General features: G+C 50.5%; 1 pseudogene; it reads left to right on the top strand.

Moving 5' to 3' along the window:
* The first annotated feature begins 878 nt into the window (after positions 1–878).
* On the top strand, positions 879–1,704 carry LOC131481211 (transcription factor SOX-2-like; annotated as a pseudogene).
* The last annotated feature ends 11,279 nt before the right edge of the window (positions 1,705–12,983 follow it).

Raw genomic sequence — 12,983 nt, 5'->3', positions numbered from 1 at the left:
CTTCCTCTGTGTCTCTCCTCTCTGTCTCTCTGGCTTTCCAATAATAATAAAATCTTAAAAAAAAAATTCCTAGCCTCTTGTGCCCTAAGAACAATGTTTGTGCCTGATTAAATACAACTCTTCTTTAAAGATTTAGTTTATTATTATTGCAAAGTGAGGTATACAGAAAGGAGAGACAGAGAGGAAGCTCTTCCCTCCAATGATTCATTCCCCAAGTGACCACAAAGGCTGGATGGGAAGCAGGACTCCCCGGATTAGAACCAGCGCTCGGATGGTTGTCTATTAACTTGTTCAAAAAAGTTATGAGGCAGAGAAGAGAGTGTTTGCAAAAGGGGGAAAGTAGTTTGCTGCCTCTTTAAGGACTGAGGGAACAAGAAGCAGAGAGAGGGAAAGGCAGAAAGAAGTTTGAATCCGGGGCTTAAGCCTTTCTAAAAATAAAAAATCACAACAACAATAATAATAATAATTGCAGCTGGCAGCTGCGGCATCGGCCAGAGGCGGAGGGAAACACTGCTGTTCTGATCCCGATTCCAGTTCGCTTCTCTCTCTCTCCCTCTCTCATTCTCCGTGTGCCACCTCTGTCCCCTTTCTTCCTCCCCTCCCCAAATTGCTCTCCTCCACCTGGTCTCCTTGAACCCCAGGATCCCCAATCACCCCCGCTCGCCTCCCCTCCACCTCCTCCTCCTCCTGTGCCCCCCTCTCCATTTCCCCGCCACGCCAAGGGTCTCCAGCCTCCACCGGGCAGGCCCCACATGCACAGTGCTGGCATGTACAACAGATGGAGACGGAGCTCAAGCAGCTGGGCAGACAGCCCACTTTGAGGCGTGACAGCAGCAGTGGCAACGCCATGGCGGCGGTGGATGGCGGCAACCAAAAGGCCCATGAACGTCTTCATGGTGTGGTCCCGTGGGCAGCGTCACAAGATGACCCAGGAGAACCCCAAGATGCACAACTTTGATATCAGCAAGCGCCTGGGCCCCGAGTGGAAACTTAGTCAGAGATGGCGAAGTGGCCGTTCATTGCAGAGGGCAAGCAGCTGCGGGCGCTGCACAAGAAGGAACACAGAGATTATAATATGTGCCATGGCCAAAAACCAAGACGCTCGAGAAGAAGTATAATTACATGCAGCTGGTGGGCTGCTGGCTCCTGGTGGCAACATCATAGCCAGAGGGTTTGGGTTGGGCGCCATCCTGGGCGTGGCCATAAACTAGCACGTGGACAGCTATGCCCAAGTGAATGGCTGGAGCAATGGCAGCTGCAGCATGATGCAGGACCAGCTGGGCTGCCCGCAGCACCTGGGCCTCAATGCACTTGGCGCGGCTCAGATGCAGCCCTTGCACCACTATGATGTGTGCACGCTGCGGTACAACTCCATGACCAGCTCACAGAGCTACATGAACGGCTCTCCCGCCTACAGCATGTCCTACTCGCAGCAGGTCATCCCCTGCATGGCACTTGGCTCCTTGGACTAGGTGGTCAAGTCCACGGCCAGCTCCAGCCCCTCCACGTTTACCTCTTCCTCCAACTCCAGGGCGCCCTGAGAGGCCGGGAACTTCCAGAAGAGGATCAGCACATACCTCCTCGGTGCCTAGATACCAGAACCCGCCCCCCCCCCCCAGCAGACTGCACATGTCACGGCTCTACCAGAGCAGCCTGGTGCCCGGCACGGCCATTAACGGCACACTGCCCCTCTCGCACATGTGAGGGGGGCTGCGGGACAGCGGACTGGAGAACAACAGGTTGGAGGGGAGGTTGGGGGTGATCATGGGGTGGGGGGTAGGGGGAAAGATATTTTCAGAGGAAAAGGAAACAAACAAACAAAAACCCGGGAAATGGGAGGGGTGCAAAAGTACAGTGAGAAGGAAGCATGACGAAAAAACAAGCGCATGCAACACAAATCCTGACATGCTGCAAAGAACATTTCATTACTCATGGCAAATGACGGCTTCAGAGGAGACCACCAATCCCTTCTACGCTCAACGCAAAACCTGTGCCCCTGACGAGAGAACTTTATAAAAGATGTAGAGACGCTGAACTTCTTTTTTGGGGGGACTATTTTTGTACAGAGAAAAAACTGGCTCATGGGTAAAAGAAAATTGCACACATCTTTTTTTTTTTTTTTTAATTGAAAGTTGGATGTACAGAGAGGAGGAGAGACAGAGAGGAAGATCCTCCATCGGATGATTCACTCCCGAAGTGAGCACAATGGCTGGAGCTGAGCCAATATGAAACCTGGAGACAGGAGCTCTTCCGGGTCTCCCACGAGGGTGCAGGATCCTAAGGCTAAGCTGATGACCCCTGCACCTCTAAGCTTCCGGCTGCTCCAGGCCCAGGCCCACTCAGCCCAAGAAACCAACACACCTGTCCCACTGCTCCACTTGCTGCTGTAGAACCGGCAGGGCACTGCCAGCCACCCCGCACCCCCAACAGGCTGCTCATAGACCAAGCTGCATGTGGGGCCTTGCCCTAACAAGAAGCTCAGAGACCACCACTGCAAGGACTGGCCAGTTCAGCTGGCATCCAATGTGCCCCCAGCCTGCCAGATGTTCATCCTGCTGACAATCCTTCCCCCCCTTGACCCTGTCCCACGTTCCCAGCTTGCTTGCAAGCCACTCAAGGGTCAGATGGGCTCAACTGTTGCTCCACATGCCTCTAACCCAACCTCACCATTGCCCCCTAACACTGATCAAAGGCCAGGCTGTTCAGACAGCATTCATGGCCCTGAGCATGCACCCCATCTGCTCCAGGGCCACATCATCCCAGCTGCCTAGGCCAGTGCACCCCTCAGCCCTAGTTCGAAGGTCGCTCAGCCCCACATGTGCTTGGTTGGTATCCCCATGTACACCTAGTATGCACACCATGCATTTCAGAGCCAATGGGTCATGACAGTAAGCCCAGAGCCCAAGGAACCCACTGGCCTCTATTACAGGAACAAGCTGGACAAGCCAGTGCACTGTGCGCCCCCTCTCTGCCTGCCATCTGCTTCATAGCCAAGTCATCCTGGCCAGTGTCCCTGCTCCTACAGCCTGTAGTCCTCCATTTCAGGGCCAGGCTAAATTGCATGGATGGGAGGGAGGTGGCGAAGGGCTTCTTTAACATAACACCTTCCAGCACCATACTTGCCCATTCATGGCCAGGCTCGGTTACACAGCCTGGGCTCTATCCCAAGAGCACTGCCACACTGTCCATTGTCCGGAGCTTGAGAGCGAGTTGGGCTTAGCCAATGATCCCACTCCCTTAGCAGGCAGTGTGCTTGCCAGCCACTCCAGGGCTGGCCCCTTTAGCTGGTGACCCTGCAGTCCCAGCCTGCACATCTTGAGTTCCCTGCCATGCAACATGCCCACTCTGCCTCCTTACCTGACCCTCCAGTGTCATCTCCGACACACCTAGCCTACCCGGAGGCTCCTCCAGGGCCAGAAGGGATCGGCCTCACCATACTCATTTCTAGCCTGCCTGCCCCCATAGCCTTGCTGCTGCTGCAGGGCAAAGTGGGCTAGTGTGGTAGGAAAATCAACAAGAAACATTGCAACAACCTATTTCTTTTCTCATGTAATAATGTTCATGTAGACAACTCTAGTTTGCAAAGCAGGGTTTATTTAAGAAGCAGAAGGAAGGTGGCCTGCACTTCAGCAGGAGGGACTCCAAGGGAGGAAACACCCATGAAAAAGATAGAAATTGTGTCCATTCAGCACCATCTCAGGGAGGGGTTGACATGAGTCACTCCAAGGGCAGAGAGAAGGAAACTTTTTCACAATGGGCAGTAATGTCTGCTGCATCAACCAGAAATAAAAAGTTGAAATCTGTGTCTTCCTTCTCCCAATGTTGTGGGCTAGGCAGGCAGTTCAGGGTCACCAGTTTGGAAGCCACACCCCATCCCACTACCTGGATGTTTCTTCCTGCCCACCTGGTATGCTCACCTATCTGGAACCTGAGAGGGGCAGGTATTGCATTGTTGTGCAACCACTCCCCTCAGAAGCCCCCACAGTAGACTCAATGGGTAGGGCTCACTCTCTTGGTCACATGCTTCCATTGCTCTGGCTGTAAGGAGTTATTCCAACAGCCTTCCCTGGACCCAGCACCATTCCTTCTTCCTCACAGCTCATGAAGTTCGCGCCGGCCTAGCTATCCACCAATCGGATGTAACCTGGCTTTCCACCTGAATCCCACCTCCCAATCTTCCAGCCCCTTCCCCAACCCCGCCCACTTGCCAATCATCCCCAGGCATTCACCTGCAGGCACCAATCCCCTGGGGGCCTGCCCTCAATCCCTCCCCAATCCCCACCCCCTATACCTGGCCGACAAAAGGCTCCCCCAGGTGCGGCTCTCTCTCTTTCCCGGCTCTTATCCCTCCCTCTCTTACCCCGCTCTTCTCTCTCTCTCTCCCCTTCCCTTTTTCTCCTCCGGACTTTCACCACCTCTACCCGTTCCTGCCCTGTTGGAATAAACCTCCTAAGATATACCTCATTGCGTCTGGTGTGTTTCAGCTCACGGTAAAGAACCAGGTTGTGGGAATTAGCTGCGCGTAATAATAGCGTAATAATATCGTAATATCGTATGAACTAGAACTGTATCATCTTTTTAAATAACTAACACTGGCACTCTGACTGTTGGTCTCCCCAGTACCTGGTTGGACTTAGGTCTCCGGGTAGCCCCTGAACATGGCCCGTGTATGTGTGTATTCCTCACAATCTGTTTACTGCTTGAGTGGGACAGGAATGATGTTAATTCTAAGATGCTTTGTATTTCTAATTTGTGTACTTTCTGGAGTTCTGGGAGAGCTGAGGCCTAGCAGTAACAAAATGTGGACAGAGAAGCCAGGGAACGGTGGATGTCTGCAGTCCAAGCACCTCTCTCTTTTTTTCCCCCCCTTGAATTTATTTTGTTTTTATCACAAAGTCAGATAGACAGAGAGGAGGAGAGACAGAGAAAGATCCTCTGTCTGATGATTCAAACCCAAGTGACCGCAATGGCTGGTGCTGAACCAATCTGAAGCCAGGAGCCAGTAACTTTCTCCAGTCTCCCACATGGGAGCAGGATCCCAAGGTTTTCTTAGGCCACAAGCAGGGAGTTGGATGGGAAGCGGGGATGCCGGGATTAGAACCGGTGTCCATATGGGATCCTGGCATGTTCAAGGCAAGGACTTTAGCTTCTAGGCCACCTGGCTGGGCTCCTAGGCCTCTCTTCAACAAGTGCAGTCCAGGGCCGGGCCCCATCTGTCCACAATCCTATTGCTGGGGCCTGTTTGCTAAACAGCAAAGTTTATGAAGGAGTCAAGCAAACCAACCATCCAGCCTGGGTCAGCTCTCCCTTCCTTCAGAGAGTGACCTCAATGTCAGAGTTAGATGGGTTTTTATAAAAAGAGTGAGTTGGCTGACCCCGCCTGAGGAACCAGGTGAGTTGGACAGCCACAGGAGGCTGCCATGTTTACAATGGGTGGACAATGGGTGGGCTATAGCACTGCAGGAGGCTGTCAGCTCTAGGCTGGCTCTGACAGGAACCCTAACACCCCTGTCCTCCATCTTGCTCCTCCGGAATAGGCTCACTCTCCCTGGGTACACAGCACATCTAGCATTCCCACCTTGGTTATTGCAGCAAACACAGGTCTTCAGAGCTGGCAAAGCCTGTGCTTCTAGCCAGCCTGTCATGCCTCCCTCAGGCTTCTCCAGGCAATCTGCCTGCAGCTTGCTCTAGGGACAGACTGGCTTGGCCACAGTAACATGCCCCACAACACACCCACCACATCAACCAGCCTTGGCACTGCCAGGTCAGATGAACCGAGGAGGCACTTTGCATGCCACAGCCTGCTTGTCAAACCCAACAAACAAATCTGAGTCTCAAGATACAATTAATAAAAATAAAAGAAGAAGAAGAAGAAGAAGAAGCAGCTATTTTAGAACTTTCCGGAAAGTTTCCAATAACGCTGGGTAGTTCCATGCCAGTGCAAGAAGGGCCAACACAGTCTGATGGGCCACTCGGTGCTGTCCAGTCTGGATCTTTGTGATGTGCACATCTACAGCAGGGAAGAAATACAAGTAACTGTCTTCCCATCCATTCAAGCCCTTTGGATCAATATAAACAAATGATAAAGAAGATAGTATTCATTTTCCCACTACTCAGAAGTTGTGTTGAAATTACGGTGCCCTGGGTCAAATTTACATCTTCAAACTGCCATCCCATATCAGAGCACCAGTTTGAGTCCTGGCTGCTCCATTTCTGATCCAACACCCTGCTTATTGCACCTGGGAGACCTGGCTGAAGTACCTGGTTCCTAGCTTTAGCCTAGCCTAACCCTGGAAGATCTCTTTCCCTCTGTTACCATGTCTTTCAAATCAATCAATGTGCCATGCCTTCAGTGGAGGGTCCCTTATTCCCTGTACTGTGACCTACAGGAAGGTGCAGGTGCCCACCAGCATGGCCTGAGACAGGCAGAGAGGAGTGTGCAGCTGGCTCTGGGTTTAACCGTGTGCTGGGTCACAGCAGGCTGTGGGATGAAGTGACACAGGAAGTGGCACCAGGAGTCCATCTTGCAAACACCAACAGAGTAAGGGTGATGAGTCACCACATCCAGCCATGCATAGAGGCAGCAAAGGCAGGAACCACAGAGCAGAATCAGGAAACTACCCAGGGTCAGGTCCTGTCTCTCCCTGGATGGGATGCTGGAGTCTTCCAGAGGTAGGTCCTGGTTAGCCCTGGTTAGAAGGTTGGGGTCCTCCAGAGGTGAGTCCAGCTTCCCTGTGGGTTGTTTCCTGCCCCAGGAAGACCGTTATTCTGATGGGGTTGGGGCAGTGAGAAGGGAAAACGGCATAAGGCCCCTGGAAGGCTACAGCCCCTGACGCCAGGGGGTGGAAGCATGGTCCATCCCTGGAAAAACTGAATCCCTGAGTCAGGGGCAATCAGGATCTACCCCTGCAAGACTACAGCACCCAACATGGAAGAAGCCAAGCGCCCAACCCCGTGGGGAGAGGACATTCCCAAGATGACCCCAGCCCCCAACCAAAAGAAAGCAGAATCCATCCCTGAAGTGTGAGGGACTTCCCCTGGAAGACCTCAGCCACCACCCTTTGGGGGAAAGAAGACCCCCCACCAGGGAAGACCCTAGCCCCCAACCCATGGGAAATAGAGACACCTTTGAAAGATTCCAGCCTCTGACCCCCAGAGGAAGCAGGAACTGCCCACAGAAAAACCCAGTGGCAGACCTAGTTGGGGAAAGCTCCAGGAACCCCTGGAAGATGTCAGCCCAAATCCAAGAGAAATAATACCTGCCCTTGGAAGACTGAATCAGGTTGGCTCTGGAACAGCAGATGGGGCAGTGGGATGGTCATGCTGGGTGTGTGTAGAGGGTTCGCGGGCCAAAAGGACCTGGGCCTGGAGCAGTGGATAAGCTGGTCGTGGCAGATGCACTGTGGGTGAGGGCAAGCAGACCCGGCTCCAGAGCAGCAGGCCGGAGATTGACTTGATGCAGAAGCCATATTGTTAGCCAAGCCTGCCTGATCCTGGAGCAGCTGTAGGGTGGTGGGAGGGCCGGTTAGAGGTGTGGGGACCCTGGCCGAGCCCCCAGGCCCTGGATCTGATGGTATGAGTGGAAGAATTTATTCGAATATCCTACCCTGGACTCTGCGCCATTACTTCTTTTTTTTTTTTAAAGATTTTATCCATTTTATTACAGCCAGATATACACAGAGGAGGAGAGACAGAGAGGAAGATCTTCCGTCCGATGATTCACTCCCCAAGTGAGCCACAACGGGCCGATGCACGCCGATCTGAAGCCAGGAACCAGGAACCTCTTCCGGGTCTCCCACGCGGGTGCAGGGTCCCAAAGCCTTGGGTTGTCCTCAACTGCTTTCCCAGGCCACAAGCAGGGAGCTGGATGGGAAGCGGAGCTGCTGGGATTAGAACCGGCGCCCATATGGGATCCCGGGGCTTTCAAGGCGAGGACTTTAGCGGCTAGGCCACGCCGCCGGGCCCTGCGCCATTACTTCTTCCTCAGAGCACAGGAAATTCGTGCCAGTCCAGCCATCCACCAATCAGATTTAACCTGGCATTCCACCTGAGAATCCCACCTCCAATCTTCCAGCCTCTTCCCCAAACCCGCCCACTTACAAATCATCAATAGGCATTCACCTGCAGTTGCCAATCCCCTGGGGCCTGCCCTCACTCCTTCCCAATCATCACCCCCCACACTTGGCAGACCAAAAGGCACCCAGGCACGGTTCTCTCTCTTCTTTGCTCTTCCTCTTCTTCCAGCTACCCTACCCCTCCTCCCTTTCCCCTTCGCCTCCATCCTGTTCCTTCCCCACTGGAATAAACCTCCTAAGATACCTTGTTGCATTTGGTGTTTTCAGCTCATGGTAAAGAATCAGGTTGCAGGAATTAGCTGCGCATAATATCATAATATCATATAAACTAGAACTCAACCTTTTAAATAACCAACAATGCATGTTTGGGGCTCTTGGAGCTCCATTTGAATAGGTCTGACACAAAAGCAGCCAGAATGACACTGGATAAGCTTGCTTGGCCCTGGAGCTGCCTGCAGGCAGTTTAGGAATGTGTGTGTGTGGAAGAGGGGGCAGAGAAGGGAGTTAGAAGGTGTTAGTGAGCTGCTTGGTGCTGGAGTGGATGGCGGGCGGGTGGGCAAGGGCTCAGAGGGGTGCAGTCCAAACTGCCCTGTCCTTGAAACAATGAGCTCAGGAGAGCCAGCCTGTCCTTGTAGCAGCCCACCAGTTGCCAGGGCGATGGACTGTGGCGGGCCCTGTACTTGCTAGTACATGCAAGAATCTGGTCTGGGAACACCTCAAAGTTTCTTTTTGGGATCCCCCAATCATAGTGGCGGACTCAGAACCCTAACCAAGAAAAGACAGTAGACAGAACAGATCAATCCACCACCTCAGCTATATGTTGGCAGCGAAATACGGGACAAATGGAGACTTTATGATGGACTAGGTCAATCAGTGGATTCTCCAACAACTTCATGGTGCCTGGAGTGGAGAGATTGGCAGTGATTCATAACTGGTGAACTACCAAAACCACTTGAGCAGGCTCGGCGGCATGGCCTAGTGGCTAAAGTCCTCATCTTGAGCATGCCAGGATCTCATATGGGCACCAGTTCTAATCCGAGCAGCTCCACTTCCCATTCAGCTCCCTGTTTGTGGCCTGGGAAAGCAGTTGAGGACGGCCCAAAGATTTGGGACCCTAGACCCGCATGAGAGATCTGGAAGAAGTTCCTGGTCCTGGCTCGGGATTGGTGAAGTACCGGCCGCAGTGATCACTTGGGGAGTGAATCATTGGACAGAAGATCTTAATCTCTTTTACTCCTTCTCTCTGTATATCTGACTTTGTAATAAAAATAAATGAATCTTAAAAAAAAAAAAACTTGAGCAAGGAGCTCAGAGCATGCCCCACATTGGGGACCTTGCATGGGTGGGAGACTGGGTGGGGCTTCTTCCTCAATATTCCCTTTACCTCACATATATGAAGGAAATAATAGAAAAATAAGTCTTACCCACTTCCCTGTAGCCCTGGTACCTTTTTACCCTAATCAACAATTAAAGATTGTCAAAAATATAATTTAAAAAATTATATAAAAAAAGATTGGTAGCTTTAAAAGTAAAAAGTCTTTTTTCCATGCTTTTTTTTTTTTATTAGACACATCTACTAATACAAATGAGAGATCTCACTGTCAGGTCTTAGTGCGATAGCGTGGCAGTCACTTTTATGACTTGCTTACTAAGCTTTACAGACTGAGAGTGGAACTTTGCATTTTAAACACTTCCAGGCAACACTGACTAGGTTTGTATTGGATTTTCATTTGCTTTAGGTGAACTACGCAGCCAAACACGGTTTAGACGTTCTTTTCAGTGTTTTTTAGTTGACAACTTCAAAAATCACACTTAAAAGACTTTGCTTTTTGACTTTTATCCCAATGGTGCTGTTTTGTCTTGGAATACTATTTTAGAAATGAAACTTAGTGGAAATGGTATTTTGGAATCTATGAGTGTTAAATGTGGCTCATAATTTTGGCAACATCATGTGATGCTAACTTGCGTATTACACACTTAAGAGACACAATCTCAAAGTTTCAACCTGTGATGTAATTTGATGAAAAGAAGGCGGGGAAAGATGACTGACCTTGGAAAGTTGGTATATCCGAGTGTGTGATGAGATAGGGTCAGAATGAATCAGAGGAGAGAGCAGGAAGTGCAGAATTGCAAGGGAAAGTGTCCGGAGCTCTGTGGGGTTTGGAGATGCGGGGGAGGGAACAACTTTCACCTAGGCAAGAGAGCACTGCAAGAAAAACCTCTCAAGACAGCAACGTGCAGCCTGAGGTGGTGGAAATGGGTACCAGGGCCAAACAGGGACTCAGTCAATACCTTGTGGTGGGCCCAGCGTCGTGGCCTAGCAGCTAAAGTCCTCACCTTGAAAGTGCCAGGATCCCATATGGGCGCCGGTTCTAATCTCAGCAGCTTCACTTCTCATCCAGCTCCCTGTCTGTGGTGAGGACGGCCAAAAGCTCCTGGCTTCAGATTGGCACTGCACCAGCCGTTGTGGTCACTTGGGGAGTGAATCATCAGACAGAAGATCTTCCTGTCTCTCCTCCTCTCTGTATATCTGACTTTGTAATGGAAATAAATAAAATCGTTTTTTAAAGATTTACCCATTTTTATTACAAAGTCAGATATACAGAGAGTAGGAGAGACAGAGAGGAAGATCTTCCGTCTCATGATTCACTCCCCAAGTGAGCCGCAACAACCGGTGCTGTGCTGATCTGAAGCCGGGAACCAGGAACCTCTTGCAGGTCTCCCACGCGGGTGCAGGGTTCCAAAGTTTTGGGCCATTCTCGACTGCTTTTCCAGGCCACAAGCAGGGAGCAGTATAGGACGGGAAGTGTAACTGCCGGGATTAGAACCGGCACCCATATGGGATCCCGTAGCATTCAAGGTGAGGACTTTAGCTGCTAGGCCACTGTGCCAGGCCCGGAAATAAATGAAATTGTAAAAAAGAACAAACAAGCAAACAAAAAAAAACCTAGTGGAGAGTCACAAATTGATGCAGGGAAGACACCAGTGGGAATCAAGCCTGACCCATAAGAGATGGATGGAAGTAGAAGGACTCTTAGAACAGAACACAGATGGGATTTAAAAAAAAATGGCTCAGGTAGTGAAGGAATAAATATACATTGTCGTAATCTGATTCTTTTCTATTTTAGTTGCATTTTTTAAAAAGGATTTATTTTTTTATTGGAAAGTTAAATATACAGAGAGGAGGAGAGTCAGAGAGGAAAATCTGATCATTCACTCCCCAAGTGGTCGCAACGACCATTGCTGCGCTGATCCGAGGCCAGGAGCCAGGAACTTCTTCAGGTCTCTCACACTGTGCAGGGTCCCAAGAACTTGGACTGTCCTCGGCTGCTTTCCCAGGCCACATGTAGGGAGCTGGATGTTAAGTGGAGCTGCTGGGATTAAAACTGGCGCCCAAATGGGATCCCAGCAAGTTCAAGGGGAGGACCTTAGGCACTAGGCCATCGTGCAGGGCCCAAACCCATTTTTTTTTACTACAATACTTTGTAATTTTCCAAGGTCTCATTTCAACTAGCATTTGAGTCAGCACAAGGTCATTTATCCTTAGGTGCCTTTAAAATGTATTTATTTATTTGGAAAGAGTTAGGCAGAGACAGGAAAGGACAGAAACAGAGAGAAAGCTTCTATCTGGTGGTTCTTGCTCCCAAATGATTGAAATTCTCAGGGCTGGACAGGGCAAGGCCAGGAACCAGGCCCTGATGGAATATTCCTCAAACTGCATTAACAATAGCTAGTATGAATATTTTTAACTGTTAATAGTCAGTATCAGTGGTTACATTTTATGCTTTTATTTGAATGAAACAATTTATTACTAAACAATTTTCTCCAAAGAAAGCATATTTACTAGGTTATTTCAGAAGCTAATAGGAACCAATATGACGTCTTGGATGCAAGGACCCAGCCTGTGTGTGTCTGTGTGACTGACGTTCCAAGGGTGGGGTGTGGAGGGTGGAATGCCCTGCCTTGAGTGCTCACCCAGCCGGGATTCCTAAGGGACCCTGGACAACAGAGAATACTGGATAATGCAACACTGGGCTCAGCACTGAGTGACCCCTGTCACAAGCTTTGATTGGGTACAAGCACTGGTTTCTGCACCGGGAGCAAGCAAGCGGCGAGCCAGAGCAGCAATGATTCAGCTGTTTGTCTTGGCCTGTGAAAACATCACACCAAGGGCCCAGTGCAGTAGCCCAGGGGCTAAATGCCTTGCCTTGCAAGCACCAGGATCCCATATGGGCGTGGTTTCGTTTCTCCACAGCCCCACTTGCCATCCAGCTCCCTTGTCCTGGCCTGGGAAAGCAGTCAAGGCCAGTCCAAAGCCTTGGGACCCTGTACCTGTGTGGGAGACATGAGAGGTGCTCGTGTCTCCTGACTTCAGATGGGATCAGCTAGGGTGGTTGAGGCTGCTTTGGGAGTGAATGATCAGACAGAAGATCTTCCAGTCTCTCCTCCTCTCTGTACATCTGCCATTCAAGAAAAATAAGTAAATCTTAAAAAAGAGAAAAATTCTCACTTTCCTATAGACCTTGAATCTTTTTACCCTAATTAACTATGTAAAGCTTGTCAAAACTATAATAATAGAAACATTCCCCAGTATATTAAATAAAGAGATATAAATTCAATGTGGTGGGCACAAAAGATCACCACAAAGCCCTTGGCACTTGTTTTCTGTTTAGTCCACATTTTCTTTCTGTGTTCAGTAGAAAGGTCTTGTCCCTGCTGCCTCGGGGGAAGCGCATCTGCCCAGGTCCCCTGTGCAGGCTGTCTTCCAGGTGACCAACGTGTGAGCCTGTTGTTCTGGGAGGTCTTCAGGTGAGCCTGCTCTCCTTCAGTGCGTTGATGGTCCCGTAATGGGGTGATAGACGCTGGGAGCGTTTCCTGGTGTCACCTCAAAGATTGGAATGTACTGGG

This window comes from Ochotona princeps, chromosome 10 (assembly GCF_030435755.1).
Source record: "Ochotona princeps isolate mOchPri1 chromosome 10, mOchPri1.hap1, whole genome shotgun sequence".
Classification (NCBI taxonomy): domain Eukaryota; kingdom Metazoa; phylum Chordata; class Mammalia; order Lagomorpha; family Ochotonidae; genus Ochotona; species Ochotona princeps.
Note: the sequence above shows the minus strand (reverse complement) of the source record. Positions and strands in the feature narration are given on the sequence as shown.